Raw genomic sequence first — 24,488 nt, 5'->3', positions numbered from 1 at the left:
GTACTGGTAAAAATAAGTGAAGAAATCAACCGAAAAAATGAAGATGATACAGATGCTATTAATATTGACAAAGGGATGTAATATTCCTTTTTTAAAACTTTCTCGATCTATTTATTCATTTACATTTTAAGAGCCCCTTGTTTGCATCACTGGGATATCAAGGAAGGCAATGGAGAATCCAGTAGGGACCTCAAGGTCAGGATTCAAATTTTTGTTGGTATTTTTTGCTACTTTTATGGCCCTAGCCACATTACTTAATTTCTCTGAATCTTATTTATTCATTTCTTTGTCTATCAAATGGAAGCTATGATACCTACCTCACAAAATTACTTAAAGAAGTAGGTATAACAAATAACATCGACTACCTAACTCACTACATGGCATATTCAATAAATCTTACAAGTTTTTCTCTTCACCCTAAGGTGAGAGGGAGGTTGTGTCCCAGGTCCTAGGTCACAACTAGCTAATCAAAGTGTCATCACTATATCAAGTTAAGAAACACACACGATGTTGGAAGGACCCCTCACAGACTGCTCATTGTCCCTGTTATTCATAGCTAGAATCTCATTTCCCAGTATTTAATCCCATTATGTATTAAAAAAGTGTTTAGTAAACACTACTGTAGTCCAAGTTGTGTTTTCACAAAGGAGCAGGTAGCTTTCTTATCCTTAAAAATAATATCTCCTCTTGGTGGAAAAACCATTGCAAATCATCTCGTATGGTAGGCAGACAGAAAGAGGAGTATGACTAAGTCTTCCAGTGAGTGGAAGAGGGGAACTAAAAGGGGGAAAGAGAAGTTCATGAGTGGCATGAGTACAAACTGGTGTGTGAAGAATTAACAGCAGATGGATATGCAAGAGAGAGGGAGGGGGAGGAAGAGAGAGAAGAGAGAGAGAAAAAGAGAGAGAGATGCACATTTAAGGTGATAGAAACTGCTGTAATGGACTGCAAATGAATGCGTCCTACTTATGGGAAGTGAAAAGCTAGCCTGACTATACAGTGTGAGGAAGAGTAGTAGAGTGAGAGATAAATTGGAAAAGTAAAGTTAGAGTGAGAATTTAGAAGGCTTTAAAAGTCAGGCTGGTGTGTTTGGAATTTAACTTTCACATGAGATAGAATAACTAGCCTCACTTTGTAGATGAAAGAAGAGGACGTGGGGTCAGCTAGTGTCCTGTCTCTAATGGTGCTCTCATGATGAGTTTCCAATCACAACAGTGAAATGCACAGAGCCCAGGATTATAAAGCTATCCTACAAAGAAGCCCAGAAATAGCACCTTCACCAACATACACTTAAAATATGATTTGATTGTTCAGGTATTTTATTTAGACACACTTATATGCTTTGTAAGAAATATGGATCCCTCTGTAATAGCAACAGAAGCAATCTTGCTATTCCAATCATAGACTGGAATAGCAATCCAGAATAGAGAAAACCACTAATCAAGCCCATGTAATTCTCTTCGATTCTCATAATCTCAAAATGGTGAAAATCTGACGAATTAAAACAGCTAATAGACTTACAGCCTTATACAAAACTCTATGGCATGTTTCTGGTGTGAAAATTGGCAATTTTAAATTCTGGTGAGCAGCAAATATTGTTTGGGCAGATTTTTTAATATTTCTGGTCCTTAGAAACCTAATCTTTTCCCATTTGGGGGTGACAGTGACCTTAAATCAACTATTCACAATACGTTGGCAAGTGTAATCAAAATATATGCTTAGACAACCTTTTTTGCACATCTTCACGGAGGGGAAAAATAATAAAAGGAGTTCTCTGCCTAGAATATAAACTATGCTGACAATTACACTTGGCCTGCCTAGACATTTCCTGTGCTAAACTCCACGAGGAGAGTAATGCAAAGCTGCCTTGCACATGGAGAAAAATCAATTTCATAAGAGATATATCTTTATGTGTCATGATCCAGTGTATGATTGTGGCCTTTGATGTCTATTTAGCTGGCAGCAAATTTACAGCCATAACTTTTAATTCCCAGCAATGAGTGCAGCAAAAATAACTTAACAGTTAAATAGGAACCTTGTGTTCATTGGGTGACTATAATCAACTGCCAGGACTGACCTTGAGATTGGACATTCCTCTCTGCTTAAGCACCATTAGCAATATTTTTCAGAAAGCAAACCATTTAGTTGGTTGGCAAAAAAAAAAAAAAAAAAAGAAAATACCGATAAAAATCTATTCTTGGCTACTCTCTAAATTGCATTGCACTGTCTGTTCGCCAGCTGAGGGTGAAGAGCATGGTATATTAAAAGATTTTCATTGTGTAATAATGTGAATACCAGAAGCAGTAATTATAAAATCAATAATTCGTAATAAATATGTCCTCCTTATATAATTACTAAATGATTGCAAAACCAATATTATGCACTCGTTAGAATGGAAAAGGTTGCTGTTAAAGACTTTCTATATTACACATTATTGTTGAAATCTTAAACACCCAGGTCAAATGAAGCAAAGCTTCATCCTCATCAAGATTAAACTAAATGCTATATCTTCTTCAAGCTACTAAAATGTATTTGATCCATGGTGAAACTAATTATTAGATTAAAATACCCATCTTCAACATGACTACATATGGTACTTCTATTGCCTCCTTTGTTTTGTGTTGGATCCTGTTATCATTTTTACCTCAGGAAAGGTATGCTTATGTATCCACATTCATCTGCTTTACAAATTCATCTAATTGCCATTTATCATGTCTCATAAAGACAAACCCACAGATAAATTTTCAGTAGGTCTTACATTTTAGTCACAGTACAAGGGAGCATGTTCCTATTGGGAGAAAGTCATCCAAGTTCCCTATCTGGAAAAGCAAAGTATGTGTTTTGGTCTTTGATGACATTACTTCTGAATGCCCGTGACCCTGTGAGGTTGCTTAGAAGGGGTCATCACTGTTTACTGCTGGTCCTACCAACATGTCAGGCTGAGCACTTGCTGGAGACACCACTCATGTTGGAACACAATGCCTTTGGCATCAGAAGACTTGGAGTTTAGCCCCTTAACTTTGCACATTCTTCTTATAACTCCTCAGGGTATTTGGCATGTGTATTTGTTAAGTTCCTCCTGTGTGTGCAGCCAGCCCTGTCCCAGGAAATAAGAGAGAAAAAAAAAAGAAGAAGAAAAGGAGAAAATGCGGTTCTTAGCTTTATATATTTTATCTAATTGGGATCATAAGCATTTTGGAAATATTCCAGAAGAAATCATTTTTATGTCACACAGACTGTGATGGTAGTCTTAATTCTTATGAAGAGACTATCAGTTAGCTTACCTGATGAAAACTCTTATGTGTGATCACATGACAAAAATATCTGCTCAGTGTATACTGGGCTAATATGAAAATCAAAAGGAATCCTGTGGGCCACAGCCTTGACAACTCAAATATGTGTCATGGACTCCATCTTTCTAAGCTATTTTTTTCCAACCAGTGAGCCCTAACCTGATAGCTCACCCTCCTGAGCTGCCACAGGATGCAATGGTCATCAGTCCTCCCTAGTATTTTTCTCTTTTCCCTTCACATATTGTATTAATCAGAGTTCTCCAGAGAAACAGAACCAATAGTGTGTGTGTGTGTGTGTGTGTGTGCGCGCGCGTGCGCACACGCGTGCATGCATGAGTGCGAGAGAGAGATGTGGGGAGAGAAAGAAATTTCTTTTAAGGAATAGGCTCACATTGTTGTGGAGTCCAGGAAGTCCAAAATCTGAAGGGTAAGCAGATAGGCTAGAGATTCAGAGAAGAATTGATATTGCAGCTCAAGCCAAAGGCAGTCTGGAGGCAAAATTTCTGCCTTCTCAGGGGACCTCAAGACAGCAATAAGAATAGTGTCTCTAAAGTATTTAGTTTTACAGAACTTAAAATATTTTGCATATGGGTATCATTTGGTTGTCAAAAGAGCCAGATAAAATATTTTTAGAAATGAGACCCAGAGACTCAGAGACCCAAAGATATTCAGTGAACATTTAGCCCTTTTTATACAATGATTCTACTATCAGTGGATGCCCCACTTTACTTGTGACAACCTCCAACTTCTACCAACATGTTCTGTTTCTCTGTGCCCAGCAGTAGCCCCTGAGATGCAAGGGTACTGCTGTGGTGCCCCCTTAAACACCATGTCCTCCAGGGTGAGAACCAGAGGTTAATGGTGTCCCAGAATCAACTATTATGGTTTTCTACAAACAAACACTGAGCATTAGCAAAAACAACATCCATTTTTTGATTGCGTAACAAAATAAAATATGCAAAGCAATTTTGCTCCACATTTTTTATTAATTAGGTACAATATTAAATTATATTCTATTGTATAATGGTAATATTAATCACCACAGTTTATAAAGATGTGTTTTTGTAATGTTACGTGCTCAGTTATTTGTTTTATATATGTGATCACATTTTATTCCAATATAATTTGAAATTGTTATTATCATCACTTTATAGAAGAGAACACTGAGACAAGAGATTTTGGAAAAGCCTCCCATATCCTACAGTTAGCAGTAGGTGGCAAGTGGGCTTCCACTACAGGTCTGCCGGGGGGCAGAGCTCAAGCTCTTGTTCTACCTTTGAAACCCCACTGAATTAGCCACATAACAAGAGTGTAATGCACTGGATTGTGTCCTCCCCACAATTCATATAATGAAGCCTTTACTCCCAACATGATTGTATTTACAGATACAGTCTAAGGTCATTAATGTTAAGTAAGATACCGTGGGTGAGCCCCACTCCAGTACAACTGGCGTACTCCTAAGAAGAGGATGAGGAACCAGGAATATGTGCACACAGAGAAAAGGCCATTTGAGGGTTCAGCAAGAAGGTGGCCATCTTCAAACCACAGAGAGAAGCTTCAAGAGAAACCAAACATATCAACATCATCATCTTGGACTTTCAGCCTCCAGAACTTTCAGAGAACACATTTTTGTGTTTCAGCCAGCCCATCTTGTTTTATTAGGGCACCCCTGGCTAATACCCACAATACTGACACATTTTTGTAAGTATTGACCTGCCTCCATATACATTTACCAATCTCCATTGTATTTTTTGTTAAAAAATAAAAGCTTGTGTTTTTTATAAAATGGTACCTTAAAATAAACCTATGTCATAAAAAATAATTCAAACATTATAAAAGCGTGTCTAGTGAAATATAATTCTCCCATCCATCTTCAATGCCAGAAATCTTTCTCCAGAACAGTCCTTGTTAACTTTTCCTGCTTATACTTTCTAAGTATCATGTGGTATGTGTGTGCATACTTACTAAAGTAGAAACATATTAGTCACATTCTTTCCTCCTATGCTTTTAAATTTAACCATATGTTGGAAATAATTCAATGATTAACAATTATGTTTTAAGGATATTTTAAAGTTTTAAACAAAGGTTAAAAAAATAAAACATAGTTGAAACATATAAAGAAATAGACACACCCTGGCTTATACCTCCTCCATCCAACACTACCTTGTGTTTCTCTTAATCACTTTCCCTATTATTTATTTCTCTATTTTATGTAATAATTTGTGCTGCCATGTCTTGATTTATACATTTTAGACAGTGTATCTATTGATTTATGCTTGTAGGGCAGGAAGCTTCAGCTCTCTGAAAACACCTTCCCCTACTTTCCCTCAGCTATTTTCCCAATGCGGGTATTTAGATACTACACCAGATTTATAAAATAAGAAAACTAAATTTTTTTAAATATTACAAAAATAAGTAGGGTTTAATTATTATAATGCAGAAACACTGTTGACTAATGCAGAAACACCAAATTTTACAGTGACAACTTCTTTTAGAACAACTTTTGTTGTTATTGAACTTATGAGAGTAAATGAGTTTTTAAATTAATATTCTTTGTATTTATTCGCATTTTCCATAAAACTGTCACACACCTATCAACAGTGTTTTTCCAGATGCCCAAACACTTCACGTAATCCACCAATTCACCCCTCCCTTACTTCCTGCCCTGTGACATTCCTCTTCTTTTTTCCTCCCTCCCTCTTTCCCCACTTGTTTCCTCCCTCTTTTTCTGTTTGTATGTAAGTGTATATGCATGCATCTGTCTATCCATCTATCTAACTTTCTGTCCTGGAGACTATCTTCCCCATAGCTGCTGTGTTCAGGGATTGTTCCCCTGTAGGCCTCCGACTTAGTTGTTACTCTGAAACTTTTGTTTGCTATTTATTTGTTTTGTAATTCCTGTTTCCAGTAGCTCATACCTTCCTTGTTAGTTTTAGTCTTTTTTGTTGTTGTTTATACTCAACGAGTCTCCCAAGAATCCAAGGGACATACAATTTGTTGAGTCCATAGGTATCTTAAAATGTCCAGCAGATTAGAACTAAAAGCAGCTTAAAAATAATTTTCATTCAGGTCTTTGAAGACTTTCTTCCCCTATCTTCTAGTTTCCAGGGTCACTTTTGGAAATTCTGATTTTTCTCCAGTCTCATTTCTTATTGTATAATACTCCTAACCCTAGTTTAATTGATCCTCTCTACCTCTATTTTTATAATTTTCCAGTTCCATGCTTCATTGTATTAATTTCCAACCCTTACTAAAGAAACATCATCAACCTTGTAACTATTGTATTGGAATATTTCAAAGAGTCTCCCCTTTGACAAGCAGAGTTTAGAATAACCTTTTTGGAAGCATGTCCACAGCAGCCATAGTATGATGCTCATTTGAGATTTTCACGCTTCAGCTGGGTTATCATCAGCATAGATATTGTATAAGAGAATCTAAATATTAATGGAGGCTGGACAAATCAACTCCAGTGTCCCTTTCAATTCTCTCTCGTGCAGCTCACACCTAGCAATGCATTACATTGTAGCATAATGCTATCTTGTTAAGACATAATGTATGTCTCTCTTGTTTTCTCACTGCATTGAATATCCTTTTGTGAGTCAAGACCCTGACTACTGTCTTGTGTATTCCACCTACCTAACAATTTACAGAGAATGCAGATAGTTTTAATGGGTTTCTGTTGATTATTTTCTCATTAATCCATTTATATAGTTTGTAGCTCTGATCCTTCACTTGGATTCTTCAATAATCATCCACAAGTCAAACCTGATCTTAACAAAGAGGAAAGAGAGGTAGCACACGGAATCTTGTTATTTTCCTGTTTTCCTCTGCTTAAATACACTTTCTTCCTTTTTTGTCCTCTTCTTCCTATGAGATGGATGCTCTTTTACTGTCACTTAACTTCTCTGTGCTCTCTAATTAACTGTGCTAATAGTGTCTGCTCTTCAACTAGAGGGGCACACAAAATGGAAAGTTTTTATAGGAAGAAGGTTGCGGCAAGGGAGTTATTGGTAAAAGAAAAGAATTATTCTTAGACCAGGACATCCTTTATTGGGGAAAGAGAAGGGCAAGGGCTTTATTATACATATTGCATCTTCTTCCTATGGGTGTGGGGGGCTGAGGAAGACCCACATAACATATTATTTCATTGGCATTGACCAGAAAATTCCAAACTGGTTTATTAAAATTACATTTCTGGGGAAGGCTGAGATTGCACCTAAGTCAGGTATTAAGTCTAGATTTGGCATCATAGACTTTAATACAAGTGACACCATTTTAGGTGTGTGGTTTTCTTGTTAATACTTCCAAGTTATTGTATGTGGCAGTTTTACCAAATATTCTGCTGTCAACTACTATGTATTTTCTTCTTGTCCACTGTCTAACACTTACTAATACCATATATTTTAGTTATTATGATAATATTTAGCTATTATACATTTAATTATTAGTTACTTTAGTAACACTAATTGTTATTACAAACAAAACCCCCGAAATTGTGAGACCAATTACGACACATGTGTTTTTCCATACCACCAAGCCATTAACTTAATTCTGACACTATCGTCCTGAAAATAACATCAGATCCTATAACTGGGCAGTCCCATAAAACTGCCCCCTATTCAGATGCCAGTTTCAAGTCCAGGTTGGTTAACTGTGTTTCTGACCAACTGACTACAAATTGGAGGTTCCCAGGACCCCCTCCTGGGGTTTGGTTGATTTGCTAGAGCAGCTCACAGAACTCAGAGAAACATTTTACTTCTTAGAGCACCACTTTATTATAAAAGAATGCAACTCAGAAACAGCCAGAAAGAAGAGATGCATAGAGAAAGGTGTGGGGCTAGGACATGGAATGCCTGTGCCTTCTCTGGGTGTCTTACTCTCCTGGCACCTCCACATGTTCACCAACCCTGAAGCTATCCGGACCCTGTCCTTTCAGGCTTTTATGAAGATGTAACCTAATGGACACATAGACCCTAGCAGATAGCCCAGCATTGACTGTTATTTCGAATTCATAACTTCATTTAAGTTACTCTGTAAACCCACTTAAATCACCCTAAATGGTATAAGGTTTGTGTAACCGTATCCTGCAATTTGACAAAAGTTTAACTGAAGGGCTGAGACTTAATTAGCTAAATTTCCTTTCCTACCTCTGCCATTTCTGGCTTTCACAATGGCCAGACCTGTCTTTTCAGGGATATGCCCAGTATGGTTTGCAGAACCATACTGGCTCAAACTGCCAGGCTCAGACTGCCCGGGGCTGGGCAAAGGAGCCAGAAGGACCCTCTAAAGAACTCCTCATGAACTTTCCTCATTATAACCTCATTATAACACTAAAATCTCCTACTAGGGGCAGAGATTTCCCACCATTTTTAAACACGTGGTAAATGTATAGGAATGTTTTCCTATCGCACATGTGCAGGAATGTCCCCATAGGCATGATTGATAAAATCATTGGCCATTGGACGTTGAACTTAACCTACATCCTTTCTCTCCTCCTCAGAGTTCAGGGGGTAAAACTGAAAGTTCTAATCATCTCATTACATTGTTGATTCCATTTGCAACTAGCCCCCATCCACAAGTGCTTTCTAAAAGTCACCTCATTAACGCAACAAAAGACTGTTTTATAGTTCTAATCACCAAAAAATTTGAGGGTTTTAGGAGCTTTGTGCCAGAGCAGGGATGAGAACTAAATACATATTTCTTTTTATAAATCATGGTACTACAATCCTTATCTCAGTGACTACGTGGTTAAGAATTTATTTCTTCCACAAACTAATTGTGATGCTGATGTTAGTATGGCAGCCTCCTACATGGGACTCAAGGGCCAAAGCCCCATTTATAATGGGAAGACTAAAGAGAAGACAGATGCCAGATTCTTCAAGAACTTACCAAAAAACCATAAAGGGGAGCAGAATTTGCCAACCCAAAATATGTCTCTTTGGCATAAGGATTATTTGAGGCTTATTATTTTTTAAGAAATAACAAACATAGGAAAAGCCCAGAAAACTGATCAGAACTTCTTTTTATAAGGAAAATCTCCATTTGTGTCTCCCTCTCTGTACCAAAAAAGGGTAGCTTCAAATATGGACCAACTCTTATCAATGGAGAAGACTATGACTTAACAGTTGCATAACAATCGTATCCTTATTCAGTATGCTTTTCCTGATAACCTCCCATAACTGGCCTCCAGCCAGCATCTGTAGTATTTAGCTCGAGATCATATTTAAGGTGGTGGCTTTGGCCATTTCTGGCCATTTTCCTGGGTATCTCCCATGTGTACAGGAGGTATACATGTCATTAAACTTCTGTTTGTTTTTCTCCTGTTAATCTGTCTTTTATTGAGGGGGAGTCTCAGCCAAGAACCTAGAAGGGGGGGAGTAGAAATTATCCCTCCCACTTAATGGGAGAATTTCCCAGTTCTGAGAATTCACTACACAGGCTTCCCAACTTAGTCCAAAGGCAATAAAGTTGTTGAATTAGGAGGTTAATACTTAATTGCACCCACCACTTCTTTAAACTCTCTTCCAAATCCCTATTATTTGCATTTTATTGCTAAAACTTTGAGCAAGTGTGTGTGTGTGTGTGTGTGTGTGTGTGTGTGTAGGAAATATGGTGAGACAAAGAAAATTCCCCTATAGAGGCAAGAAATTGAGAAAGCTTTGGTGTGGGTCACCTGGCATAAAGAAGAGATACAGGATGAAGTCACTGGTCACTGAAACAATGAGGTTCGCCCAAGGGAGTGTTCTCTATCTCCCAGGGGAGACTTGAAGATATACGCTGGTCTTATAACCCAGAAACATTTTCCTAATTTTATCTCTTCTTGATTTTGACCTACATACACTGAGAATTTTTATGATATATGTCATCTCTGCAATTAATATTACAATTCATAGGTTAGTTTCCTTTTAAAATATATATTCAAGGATACAAATTGTTTGCATCAGCGGTCCCCAACCTTTATGGCACTAGGGACTGGTTTCATGGACGACAGTTTTTCCATGGACCAGGGGTTGTGGTGGGGACGGTTTGGGGATGATTTAAGTGCATTACGTTCAAGCTCATTTCCTGCTACGTGGCCGGGTTCCTAATAGGTCCTAACTGGTATGGGCCTGTGGCACAGAGGTTGGGGAACCTTGGTCTAAATGTTCCTTAAGGGCCTTCATCTAAACTGATTTAGAACCTCTATAACATCGAGCAAAAATCTTTTGACTATTATCTGTCATATAACTTTTTTGAGTAATTATCAATTGCTTTGAATTCTTAGAGACCCACAGACAGGTTTTTTCTGCTCCAGAAATCACCTGTATTGTGCCTTTTCCCACACCACTTCTCCAACTCTCTGACACCAACAAAATGTACAACAATTCAATTTAATTCTGATACTATCTACTGGAATTAGGGTCAGATCCCACAAATTAAAGGGCTCAGTCCCATAAGACCACCTCCATTTCAGATGCTGGTTGCAAGTCCTAGACCACCTGTACTTCTGACTGACCTGCTATAAATTGGGGGCTCCTATGACCCCCTACTCATGTTTGATATTTTGCTAGAAAGGCTCTCAGAACTCAGTAAAGCATTTTAGTTTTTGTTAATGGTTTATTATAAAAGATAAAAGCCAAATGGAAGAGTTGCATATGGCAAAGTGTAGAGGAAGATGAGTGGAGCTTCCATGCATGCCCTCTTTGGGTGAGCCACCGCCTCAGCCCATCTCCCCTCTCCAAGGAGGGGGAGAATGGGCTGACAGTTCTAGGCTTCTAATTAAGATTTGGATATTCTTGCAACCAGCTTCCATCCTGAAACTATCTCAGGGCTCACCAAGAATTGCCTAATTAGGAAAAAAAAATGCTCTCATCACTCAAGAATTCCAAGAGATTTAGGAGCTCCACATCAGGAACCAGAGACAAAACTCAAGCAGATATTTCTAATTATATTATACCTACTTATTTCACTTGGTAAATATAACACAACACATGTGCTGGATACTGAGGAATCTGCTTTTCTGTGGTGAGAAAAGTGAATGTGATTATATTCATGTTACAAACAAGACAGTATTTTTCTAATGGATGAAGTACACTCGGTAAATTAAAAGGGTTGCTACTGTGCTTCCATAATTCTTTTTTAGCCCTCAAAGTGAATAAAACAAGAATACAGTAAGTAAATAAGCAAGTAAATAAAATCGACAATAAAATCTTTATCACTTTTCTCTGTCTAGAAATATTATACACAATACATCTCTCATAATATTATTTTTTTTCTTTCTCTAGTATATAAATGTCACTTCCTCTTTGGTGGAATGATCTATGTAGATGTTTAATATATGTGTTTTATTTTTAAGTGAAAAGAGTTTTTGAAGAAATTAATCAATAAGTAAATGAATAAATATACTATGAAGGTTAGGTGTCAATGGAGGGGATAAACTGAAATGCTACTACACACTTTGTAAATGTTTGAAGCCTCATGCTTTCAACTGCCCCTTATTTGAAATTAGTATCATTCATTCATTCTTGCTGGACTAAAATTAGCTCTTATTTGACTACTTAAAAGCAAGTTAAATTAATAATGTTAAAATGGAAAAATATTTATCTCTTTTCATACGGAAGGCCAATACTATTAGCACTTAGGCTGCATACATAAAAATAATGGGTTTATTAAAAATGGCTCCTCTAAATAGAGAATCACGTCTTTGCTTTGTTAAAATATAAAAATCTGTGTCAAAATTTGTCCCAGCTTTAAAAGAGCATCACTATCTTACTCTATACTCAAAAAATGTTCTACAAATAAAAACTTTTATTGAGCTTTTAGTTTTCTTACCTGTTTAAAAGGCAAATTTACAAGGTTTTACTGGACTACATTACTTTCTATGAAATTTAATCATTTTTATATTAAATTTGCAGATTGTCACTTATTTACTGGCCTGGGGCAAGACATGTTTTTACTTTTCTTATCCAAGTGTTAAAGAACTCCCATAAAGTAAATGAGTTTCTAATATTAGATATTCTAGAGAAGTGAAGGAATAAACCATTCTGTGGGCTGGAACATAAATGGTTTTTATATGTTAAGCTGCATTGAGATACATTCAAATGGAAATCAGAAAACTGGGCTTGTAAGATGAATTTTTTTTTGAGGAAAATAACAGGTGTTATGAAAGGTTAACTACGTGGGGTCCCTAGATGGAAATGGAAATTAAATTGGAAACATATCTTAGATGTTCTTCTACTTTTATCATGTTTTCCTTGTCATTACCCTACTTACTGTGAGTGTGTGTAGGTGTGTTTTTGTGAGAGTATGTGTTTCCCTATTAGAATCGTTGTTATGAAGGCTTAATGTGTCACTAACTCTGGAGATTATAACTGGAAACCATGCAAAAACTATTGGACCTTCCCATATTAGGAGAAATCATATCAAACATTTTTTTCTATTTTTTACAATAGTTTAGATATTCAGAAAAATGATAAAGATAATAGAGTTCCCGTACACCTCTTACTCAGTTTCACCTATTATTACATTATTAAAATTCCTTTCTTAAAATTAGTAAATTAATATTGATACATTATTGCTAACTAAAGTCCACATGTAATTCATATTTTCTTAGCTTTTCCCTAATATACTTTTTCTGTTCTATGATTCCATTAAGGATATCATGTTACGTTTAGTGACCATTCCTCCGTAGATTCCTGTGTGTGTGTGACAAGTTCTCAGACTTTTCTTGTTTTTGACCTTGGTCAGATATTTTGTAAAACGTCCCTCAATTTGAATTTGTCTGATGATTTTATCATGACTAGACTGGAGTTTCGGGCTTTTGGGAGGAGAACCACAGCAGTAAAGTGACATTCTCATCACATCATGAATATATTCTATCAACATGATTAATCATTGTTGATGTTGACTTTCATTACCAGGCTAAAGTAGTGTTTGCTGGGTTTATCTCATGTAAAATTATGTGCTCTCTCTTTCTCCTCTGCTTTACTGTTCTCTTTGGAAGGAAGTCACTGTGCACAGTCCACACATAATGAGTGAGCAATTATGCTCCATCCTTTGAGGGAAGAGAATCTACATAAAGTATGTGGAATTCTTCTCCATGGGGTGTTTCCCTTCCTCTCCATTTGTTTACTTATTCAATTATTTCTCTCTATCAGTATGGACTCATGGGTATTTATTTTATACTTTGGATTATAAGACCCAATACTATTTATTTTGTTGATCAAATTGTTCCAGATTTAGCCATTGAGAACTCATGATCATTTGACACACTTCGTCTTTGTGGGATTTTTTTTTTTAGCACTTCCTTTCTTTCGGTCTCTCTAAGGTGTTCTAGACTCATCTTGTATATTCCTTGCCCATCCTATTACCAGCCATTTCTCCATGATCCCTGGTTCCCTTCATTTAAGAATGGTATTAGAAACCAATGTGTGGGCAATAAGTGTGCTCATTTCTACTGAAGAATTGTCTCCAGGGTTCCTGAGAGCAAGGGAAGGTATGTGTATACTAGCAATGTAAATATACATATCTATAAATATTTCTATATGTAATGATCTATACTGATGTTAAACTAAATATAAGTTCATAATGATATTTATAGCTCTAACCCATTACCATAATATAATTCCAGCCTTCTCCAGGTACTTATCTATAAACTACTACTCCAATAATGAGACATCTAGCTCCCAACACCCTCCATCCACTTACTTAAGTGTTTACTGGTAATTCTATATTGAATGTTTGCTGTATATTACATTTTAGTGGTACTAAAACTGTTAAACCTTACCCAAATAAGAACAACTTTACCAATTAATACAAAGCTAAAACATTTCTTTTGTCTTCAGCTTTAAACACTCCTCTCATTTTTAAAGTGATACCACTGTCCCCATATACCTTTCAGTGAGGTCATTTTATATATCTGTAATAGTCATATTGTTTTGTCACATTCTACACTTCATCTTGTAATTTTTCTGACCTCATAAATAATTTTTTTAACATGCATACATTAGGTTTATTCTTGTGTTGTACAGTTCACTGGGTGTTGACACACACATCATGTCATGTCAGCATCATATGGAATACTTTTTTTACTTCTCCCATTGAAAACCTGGAGGGACCCTGGGAAGTAAAGCCTATAACAATGTGCCTCCCAAGACTGCGGTCCCCATAAGTTTCTCACTTTCATGCTAGTGTACCTCATCCTCTAGCAATTTGTGAAAATCATTTAAGCATTCCCACCAGTTTATAGATCACAAGATCTTTCCTGGAATACTATATTTACCCTTCTCTCCAGATTTCTGGTGTGCCGGAGACCTTAGATCCCCTATGGTTCAATTGCTTGTTAGTTTCAAGAATGGGAGTGATGACTTCAAATTTGCTTACATGTATGGGTTTAAATTGGAAGTCAACATGTCAAACAATTTTATGGGGAGAGGGAATTCATCTGTTTTATTAAACAAATATTCTTACCTCATTTACCATACATCATCATAACTTTGAAAGTACCTATGTAATTACTCTAACGAAGTCTTGACCTACGATACAGGTCAAATGAACGCTGTTTTGTACTTAGTTTACCTTGTGCTGCCTTTACATCAAGAAAACTATTAAAAAACATAATTTTACAAGGCTAAATTGTTTTCTGATTCTTATATAAACATTCACTAATATATTATAAACAAAAATAATTTAAATATAAAAATAAATATCTTTCAAAACTAGTCCGGGCTCTTACCCAAGGCAACTAAATATTTTTCTGAATCATTTTCACAAGCCATATTTTTTGGTAGTGGCCCCAGTTTTTTACACTGTCATTTAATTATCTTCCCTGAAAAACTATACATTACATATTTATCATATGCTTAGACTAATTCAGGTAATGCAATTTTATCTCAGGAAAATGCCCCTGCATTATCCTTTTTGTTTGTTTTTTGTTTGGTTCTATTCTAATTAATATCTTTGGTTTTCTTCTCTGAGGTCACTTATTGATAGAATTAAATTCCATATTTACCTTTTTTTCCCCTAATCTAAGGAATCTATTTCTAGAATTGCAGAATTGTGTGAGATTTTTTTAGATATTCTCTATTACACATCTCAAATAAGAAGGGATTTTCTTCTAAATACATCATTCAAAACTAGTCATCTATTATTTAAATACCTGCAAAGGAACATTCACTAATGATGTTGAAAGAGATGGAGTAGTTTGTGAATCTTTCTAAATCCTTCTTCAAAAAAATTGAGCCAAGAGGATAATAAAACCAAAACCCATGGGTATCTTAAAAAAAATTAGGTGGCAACGTAATCTCATCAACCCCCAAATGTAAACAACATTATATTAGCGTTTTGACAACAATAAATCTCTAATAATTCCTTCCAATATTATTTTTTAATGGTGATTATTTCCATATGCTCAAGAGTACAAAGTGCATGTTTCTTTAACTGGTTCTTGAATTTAAAAAAAAATAATTAATAAAAAACAGAAGTATACAGAGATCTCATAATTAAGAGGCTGCCACCTATATTTCTGAAATATTTTGTGTTTATTTAAAGTGACATTTTAAAAATCAATAATTATTAATTGCAGGAAAAGAGATGAAGCTTAGTGGAGCATACATTCTGCAGTGAGGCCTTCGTAAACACTGATGGCATAGCTCTAAAATTTGCCATGTGTGTTCTCTCTGGTTAGAAAATATATTTGATACAATTTTTAAACAGGAAAATATTTTTATTTATTTCAAATTAATGGCAGGGATCGGAGAACCAAACTAACAAATAAAAATAAAAGATATCAAAAACTCATTTTTTCCTCTCCTTGTAATGTCTCCCACTCTCACTGCTAATCCAGATGCTCAATGCCCTTTGAATACCAATTCAAATTCTAGCCTACATGAAGTCGTTTCTGGTCATATTAGTCTATAAATATCTGTCTTTTAAGGTTGATTTAGTATCACCTAATTCCCACCATGATTCCCTATGTTATTAAGTTAATCATAGTGGTCCTATATGTGCATGCCTGCCTCCCCATTTAGAATGTGAGCTCTTCAAGAGCAAGGTCACCTAATGATTGTTATATGGCTAAGCACAATGTCAAAATTAAAGGCTCCAAACTCCTGGCCTATCCATCCCAGCATGTTTCTTCCTGATATATGTATGCTCTTTGTTGTAACCAATCTGTCTCCTTACCAAAGCTTAATTATAACTTACATATGGATACCTGTTTCTAAAGCTTTGTCACAATATTCTTTTCAACCAGAAAATGTTCACCCCCTTTGTTTGCCTTATCTAAGCCCCACCCATAAACTCATCTAATATCTCCCCTATTCCAGAAGATCTTCTCACTTTATCCCATAGGATTCACTGCTATTACATTCCTTGGCTCTATAGAAATCAATTGTATTTTGTGTTTCATGTTATTTCTAGTGCTTCCATTTGCTTTGTCACTTAAAAACTTCATGACATTTTTTCATCTCCAAAATAAATTTTAAAAGCTTTCTGATGCAAAGATTATTTTTTTTACTTTTTATGTCCCTCAAATGCCTGATACAAGGAATATACAAATAGGTAATCCATACCTGATGACTTTAATTTCTTTGGCATCAAATATCTCATCCAGTAATGGTAGGATGACCAGTTCACATCAGACCTGAAGATACTATGCAGAGAGCTCAATGTTAAGGATACAAAAAAAAGGAAGGGGAGTGGTGATGAGCCAGGACCATTTAAATAGAATAAAGAACATTTGTTTGTTGGGAGTTTTTTGATTATTGCTTCAATTTCACTAGGAGTAATCTGTCTATTCAGATTCTCTGATTCTTCCTGATTTAGTTGTGGAAGATGGTATGTTTCTAGGAATTTATCCATTTCATCCCGGTTGTCCAGTTTGTTGGCATATAATGGTTCATAATATATAATGTAATATGAGTGGATAAAACAACTATGGGATACTTACACAATGGAATTCTACTCAGCTATAAAAAAGAAGAAAATTTTACCCTTTGCAATAGTATGGATAGATGTGGAGAACATTATGCTAAGTGACACAAGCCAATCAGAGAAAGATAAATACCATATGATTTCGTTCATATGTGTAATCTAATGAACAAACTGAACTAAGAATGAAAATGCGGACAGACTCACAGATGGAGAGCAGGATGACAGGTAGTGGTGGAGATTTAGAGGATAGAGGGATTGAGCAAAAAGTAAACAGGACTCATGGACATGGACAGCAGTGTGGTGATTGCTGGGGGAAGGGAAATCTAAGGGGAGTAAATGGTAATGGAAAAAATACAATAAATAAAATAAAATGAATAAAGAATGTAGGCAGAAGTAGAGATAATATATTTATTTATTTTTTCCAAAGGCACAGGAAAATATTCAACTTGATTGAGGAAAATGGCTTGATTTGGGGAGAAATAGAAACTTAAAGGTAAAAAGTAGATGAATCATGAACCTTAGATGTAAAATAATAGAGGATAAATTAAATTAAACAAAAAGAAATTAGAAACTTAATTAACATTCTGAGAATTTCAGTTAGGCATCAATTCTTGGATTACCCGGTCTTCCTTCAAAACATTTTCTTATAGACAAAGCACTACTCTAGGGATTACAGAGCTTCAAAGATACATGTCATGACCTTTGTCTTTAAAAAGCTTACAATTTCCCAATGAAGTGACAATACCACCTCTGTCACTAACTTTCTGTCAGATCTTGGATCAGACACTTTGCCTCTCAGGTTTTCATGTTCTTCTTTAGTACAGTGAAGGGGTTGGACTAGATGAGCTTTTTTCTCTAATGCTCCACACCTGGATCAAACAAATAGCCCAGTCATTTTCCTTCTTCGGATACTTCTGATCTTCTAGGCCCCCAAACGTTTGTTTGCTTTCATAGAAAAAGCTTGTAATATTAAACTGAATCTGCTAACAGGATGGAGTTTTGGTTCTCGTCATCCTCACCGCCAAGGAAGAAGGAAGCCTCTGAGAAGGCTAATTGTGGGACCTGTCATTCCAACAGCATGGGCAAATGAAAAACTAGCTGATGCTTAGTGGGAGGTGTCGAAGTCTGTGGGTGATACATGCAGGAGATGCAAGAGTTTCAGAAGCTACCAAAAACCACCCTATAGTTATCTCAGTAGCAAGAGCAAAGCTTGGGAGGGAAAGCTTGTTGGAAAGAGAAGTCCACCTGTTGGAGTAGAGCTCTGGATGCACCTGCAGTGTGTGTAAGGAGAAGAAAAGTGCTGTGAGGGAGGCAGGATGCACCTGACAGATTTCACATTGGCAGCTAGTTCTGGCTTCTACCTAAACAGTGCACCATAAGCAGGATTTCTCTCACATCTAATGAAAACTATTGTCTTAGTTCTCATTTCTACAGACTCTACCAGTTATTTTTCAGTTCTGGCTCACACACTAACTCTTTTCCCCAAGTTGCAGTGGTCAGGGTCAGGTATGCAGAAAGGGGATAAAAAATTATTTCCTGTAATTCCAATTTCTTTGTGTTATGCTCCATATTTTCTCCTTCCTCTTTAGACAAAACAAAAGTGATCCTCCCTTCTTGTCAATCTATTAAGTTTATAAATTTCTAGAAATGCAACCAAAGTCCCATATATGTTTGTATTATCTTTGTTTTCATGATGCAAAGTATGTAAGATATAATCTTTGAAAGGTAAGGAATGACCTTCTAGGAATACTGTTCTCATTTATTTCTTCTTTTTGGTTATTAGCTAATACTTAAAGTCTTAAGTTTTTCTTGGGTTTTAATCTTATGTCCCAACTATAATAGCCAATAAGTATCTTGAGGGCTTGCAGCAGGTGGTCTCTCTCTCTCTCTCTTTTTTCATCTGTATCTGCCATAGCACATTGTATTGTTTGGGGCACATATTAGATATTTAAATACTTTCCTAGAGATTGTTGGCTTGATTTCCTCAGTTAAAAAAAAATCGAGAGCCTACTACTCTAGGGACTTTTATGTTTGATTGACTGCCACAAAATGGACTGGGCAGATTTTAATGATGTCAAGTCATTGATAAAGGTTTACAAGGGTCTGGGTTAACCTTTTTCATTCCTTTAAAAGGGCAGATTACCTCACAGGCCACAGTGCAAATGTCAATGACTCACTGCAGGGAATTGGGTCCAGCTGGTGCATAGCTTAATCATTAGCTCTAGAGAGTGCTAATGAAATATTGATCCCAATATAACACTCTTTGGGAGAGTAAGTTAATTTTTGCCCCCTAATATGTGTGGGTATATTAAGATTATTGGGCTGTGAAATCTGCAGAGATGGAAGTTCATGGCTCTCTTCAGCACATGAAAACCACTGATTCAATGCTGTTTGATGTGATTCACCACTAAAGCAGAGTTTATGGTGGGTGATGCTTTCAACCATACCAATAAGTAAAAAAAGAAAAGTAGATTTGGGGTGGTCCATGTCACACCAGTGGTTCTGGATCAGCCAGTGTCTGATTCAGACTCTGTAAAGAAAGGGTCACTAATTCAGTGGACTAAATAGTATTGTATTTTCAGAGGTCATGGAGTCTGATCTACACATATACATCCATTAATTGTATTTAGGGAAAGAGAGATGAGAGAAGTGAAAATATTCTAATAACTTTCCATTTATAATTCTAGTCCGTTCCTGAGGGCTGGCACTTTTTCCCCTGACCTGAGGAAAACATTCCCTGAATAACTTTCACCCTCTTTTGACTTGTCTTAGCTTGAGTCTGTCTATTTAACTTGATTCTAATAGATTCCTTCTTGATACAAATGGAACAAAGTAAACATAGAATGGGCTGAGCTGAGTTGGTATAGTTAGTTGTGCAGAGTCACTTGTTAACAGAGTGAAAAACTATGAAAGCATGATGTTGATGAAATAGATAAGATACTATGAGGTCTGTCCAGAAAGAGTCAGCCATTCATAATATAATGGGAACAGCTTGTGCGACATCAAGGTAACCTGGCAGCCAAGGACAATGGACTGGAATGCACATGCTGAACAATGATGACTTCACTGTGCTAGTCTTTGGGGTTGGTAATGCCGTTGAGTGAGCACGTGAACTGTGTGACCGTCACATTCAAAATGACTGAAAGAATGATGAACCTGCATCAATTTTGCATTAATCCTGAACATTCCTCCAAAGAAATTATTCAGATGATTAAGAAGGCCACAGCTATGGACAAGTATGTGTCATGACAATGCATTTGCTCATGTATTATGTCTCATGCAGAGTCTTTTGGTGAAACATCAAATTGCCCATGTGACTCAACTCCCCTACGGCCCAGGTGCGGAACATTGCAACTTCTGGCTTTTCCCAAAACTAAAATCACCTGTACAAGGGAAGAGATTTCAGACTATCAGTAAGATTCAGGAAAATATGATGGGGCAGCTGATAGCAACTGGGAGAACTGTGTAAGGTCCCAATGCGCCTACATTGAGGGGACTGAGGCATCATTGTCCCATGTACAATGTTTCTTGTATAGTGTATCTTCTTCAATAAGTGTCCCTATTTTTCATATTACATGGCTGTATATCTTCTGGACAGACCTCGTATCTGTTTTCTACTGAGACTAGCTACCAGGGCATACTTGGTGAGATCTTGGAGTGTTAGAATCAAAACAGCAGGAATATAGACCCTGTTAATTACTCTTGGATGTTTTCAGTAAGTAAAGCATCCAAGAAACAAGCTCTAAACTAGAGTTTTCCACTAAAGGCAAATGCAGAAAATCTGGGTTTCTAGATTATATTTGTCAAATGCCATAAAGAATGCATCTGACTGACAGTATTTGCTTTCTTCTATTTCTATAGATATGTTTTTAAGAAATGGTAAGACACTGGAAAATAGCATGAAAATACTTGGGATTAGGGAGAAATGTTAGGAAATCATGCCTACCAACTCTCTCATGAGTAGCTCCTGCTGCACCTTCCTTCCCCCTTCTCCACTTGCCATTGAAAAGTATATCCTATGACTAGACTCAGAAGGGAAGAAGGGAACCAAATTCTCAAAAGATTATATACTACTTGTTTATAACTACATTTGTTTATGCTGTTCCAGTTGTCCCAAATTTCCACTCTTTGTCCCTTTTCACCCAGCCCCCCCTACTCCCTCAGGCAATCCCCACACTGTTGTCCATGTCGATGGGTCCTGCATATATGTTCTCTGGCTACTTTATTCCCTCTGCTGTACTTTACATCCCCATTACTATTCTGTAACTACCAATTTGTATTTAATCCTTTTACTTTTTTCACCCATCCTCCCAACCACCCTCCCATCTGGCAACTATTGAAATGTTCTCTATATCTACGATTCTATTTCTGTTCTGCTTATTTATTTTGCTTTTTAAATTTAATTGTTGATAGACATGTATTTATTGCCATTTTATTGTTCATATTTTTTATCTTCTTTTTAAAGAAGACCCTTTAACATTTCATATAATACTGGTTTGGTAGTGGTGAACTCCTTTAGCTTCCTCTTGTCTGAGGAGCTCTTTATCTGCCCTTCAGTTCTAAATGATAGCTTTGCTGGGTAGAGTAATCTTGGTTGTAGGTCCTTGCTTTTCATCACTTTGAATATTTCTGGCCAATTCCTTCTAGCCTGAACAGTTTCTTTTGAGAAATCAGCTGATGGTCTTCTAGGGAATCCTTGTAGGCAGCTAACTGCCTTTCTTTTGCTGCATTTAAGATTCTCTCTTTGCATTTAACCTTTGGCATTTTAATTATGAGTGTCTTGTAGTGGGCCTCTTGGGTCAATCACGTTAGAGACTCTATGGGGCTTCCTGGACTTGCGTGTCTATTTCCTGCACTAAGTTAGGGAAATTTTCATACATTATTTTTTCAAGTAGGTTTCCAATCTTGCTCTTTCTCTTCTCGTTTGTGTACCTCTATGATGCAAATGTTGGAATGCTTGAAGTTGTCCCAGAGGCTTCTTACACTATGCTCATCTTTTTGGATTCTTATTTCCTTCTTGCAGTTCTGATTGGTTGTTTTTTGCTTCCTTGTGTTCCAAGCTGCTGATTTGATTCTCAGCTTCATCCACTCTACTGTTGCTTCCCTGTACATTGTTCTTTATTTCAATTAGTGTATCTTTTGTTTCTGACGGGCCATTTTTAATGCTGTTGAGCTCCTCACTAAGTTCCTTGAGCATCTTTATAACTAGCATTTTGAGCTCTGCCTTGGATAGATTGCTTTTCTCTAACATGTTCTTTTTCTGGAGTTTTTATTTATTCTTTCATTTGGGCCATGTGTCTTTGTCTCCTCATTTTTCCAGGCTCTCCGTGCTTGTTTGGTTTTGTTTTTAATTGCTCTTTTTCCATTACTATTTATTTTCCTTATACCCCACCCCCATGTAATCATCATACTGTTGTCCATGTCCATTAGTCCTTTCTCCTTTTGTGCAATCCCTCCGCTCCCCATCTCTTAGCTGTCATCCTTCTTTCTATGAGTCTGTCTCTATTTTGTTTGTTACTTCAATTTGTTCATTAGATTCCACATATGAGTGAAATCTTCGGTAGAGCTACTGTATCTCCAAGGCTTGATAGTTGACTTAATGTAGTATTTGTTCTGCAGGGTTCAGTGTCACAGCGTCCCCTATTACCCAAGCTGGGTACTCAAGGTGTACCAACCGTGTGAGCTATGTACTCTCTCCTCTTGTAGTTGAGCCTTGATTGCTCTTGGCATGTCCAAGATCAGCCAACACCTGTGTTCTGTCTTAAGGGCCATACATCATTAGCTACAATGTGATCTGCAGATGGCTGCTATTTGTGCTGGGCCTGGAGGTGCCCAGGAGAGGCCAAGCTAAGAACCAAGGCCAGCTGCTGCTAGTGCCAGGCTGGGGCAACTTAACGAGAGGTATGGGGCTCACTGAAGACAGAAGCTGCTTGTTTGAGAGAATTTAGGAAACTCTGAAGCATGGTCCAAGACAAGTGATTCATATGGAAAAGTCACTGGAAGCAACTTGTGTGGGCCTGAAAATTGGGTGGGGCAGAGCCTCAGGAAATCAGCAAGGTAGGACAAACACTGTAGGCCAGGTTGATGAGTCTTAGATGTGGTGCAAGCCTGCCAGCTCTGTGGCTTTGTTGGGAGAAGGCTCAGAAGAAGAACAATGGTCTCTGACAGCATTTCTGTCTGGGAGGAAGCTGACCCCCAGCTCTTACCCTGATGCAGGACAATTCTCTTCCTTCCCTTATGTTTCTAATGTCTTTAAATCTGCTGCCCTGGCACTGGAGCTCAGTGGGAGTGAGTCCGAGTAAGCTTGTGTGTTGCCCCATTAATAGGAACTGCCTGGGATTCTTGCAGCTTCTGTCTTCCATAGTCTAAACTGTCACTGGTTTTTATAGCCAGAAGTTATGGAGATTTATCTTCATGGCACTGGAACTCTAGGTTGGGTGGGGGGGGGGGCTTGGTGTGGAGCTGGGACCCCTCCTGAGATATCCCTCCAGATTTTTATCCAACATATGTGGGTGTGGGACCAGCCCGTTCTGCATCTCCACCACTCCTACTAGTCTCAATATGGTTTCTTCTTTAATTATGTCGTTGTAGGAATTCCATTAAGCTCAATTTCTGATGCTTCTGGGTGGTTGTTCTATAATTTAGTTGTATTTTTGGTGTAGTTGTGCAAGGGGGCAAAACATGTTTACCTATGGTGCCATCTTGACTGGAAGCACCTCTATGAGTTCGATTATGTACTATTTGATAACTTCACCCCATGTCTTTATTATTCCCCCATCAAGTACTAAATCTACTGCAAGTAAGCTAGAAAAACAAAAATGGACAGAGCTCTTATAAAATAACTGCAAATTAATTGAAATAAAGTTGTTACACTGAATAACAGACAACTAACATGCTTAATGATCAGGGTTCACAAGTTATTCCGACCAGCAAAGAACTCTGGAGTTACTTTTCAGCAAATAGTGTCTTCAAAATATTAAATTAATAAGTAGCCAAATAAATTTAAAGGTTTATCATTAGAAAATTTTAAGCCTGGAAAAAAAAGCATCAGAATTAATTCAAAACCAATAAGGTAGGAAGTCTCTATCCTTCATATAGGTAGTTTGAATTAAACACTAAGGATTCCAGTAAATTTTGACATGGACTGCTAAGTCAATGCCATCCTCTACTGGGACACTTGCCAATCTTTCTTTCAGGTCAAGAACAATTCTCTGAGCAGATAAAACCTTGGACAGCTGAACAAGGAACTAATTCCCATGACAACTAAATAAGACAACTTAATGA

Source organism: Pteronotus mesoamericanus, unplaced genomic scaffold, assembly GCF_021234165.1.
Source record: "Pteronotus mesoamericanus isolate MK-2021 breed Mesoamerican mustached bat unplaced genomic scaffold, CSHL_Meso_final contig_74, whole genome shotgun sequence".
Taxonomy (NCBI): domain Eukaryota; kingdom Metazoa; phylum Chordata; class Mammalia; order Chiroptera; family Mormoopidae; genus Pteronotus; species Pteronotus mesoamericanus.
Note: the sequence above shows the minus strand (reverse complement) of the source record.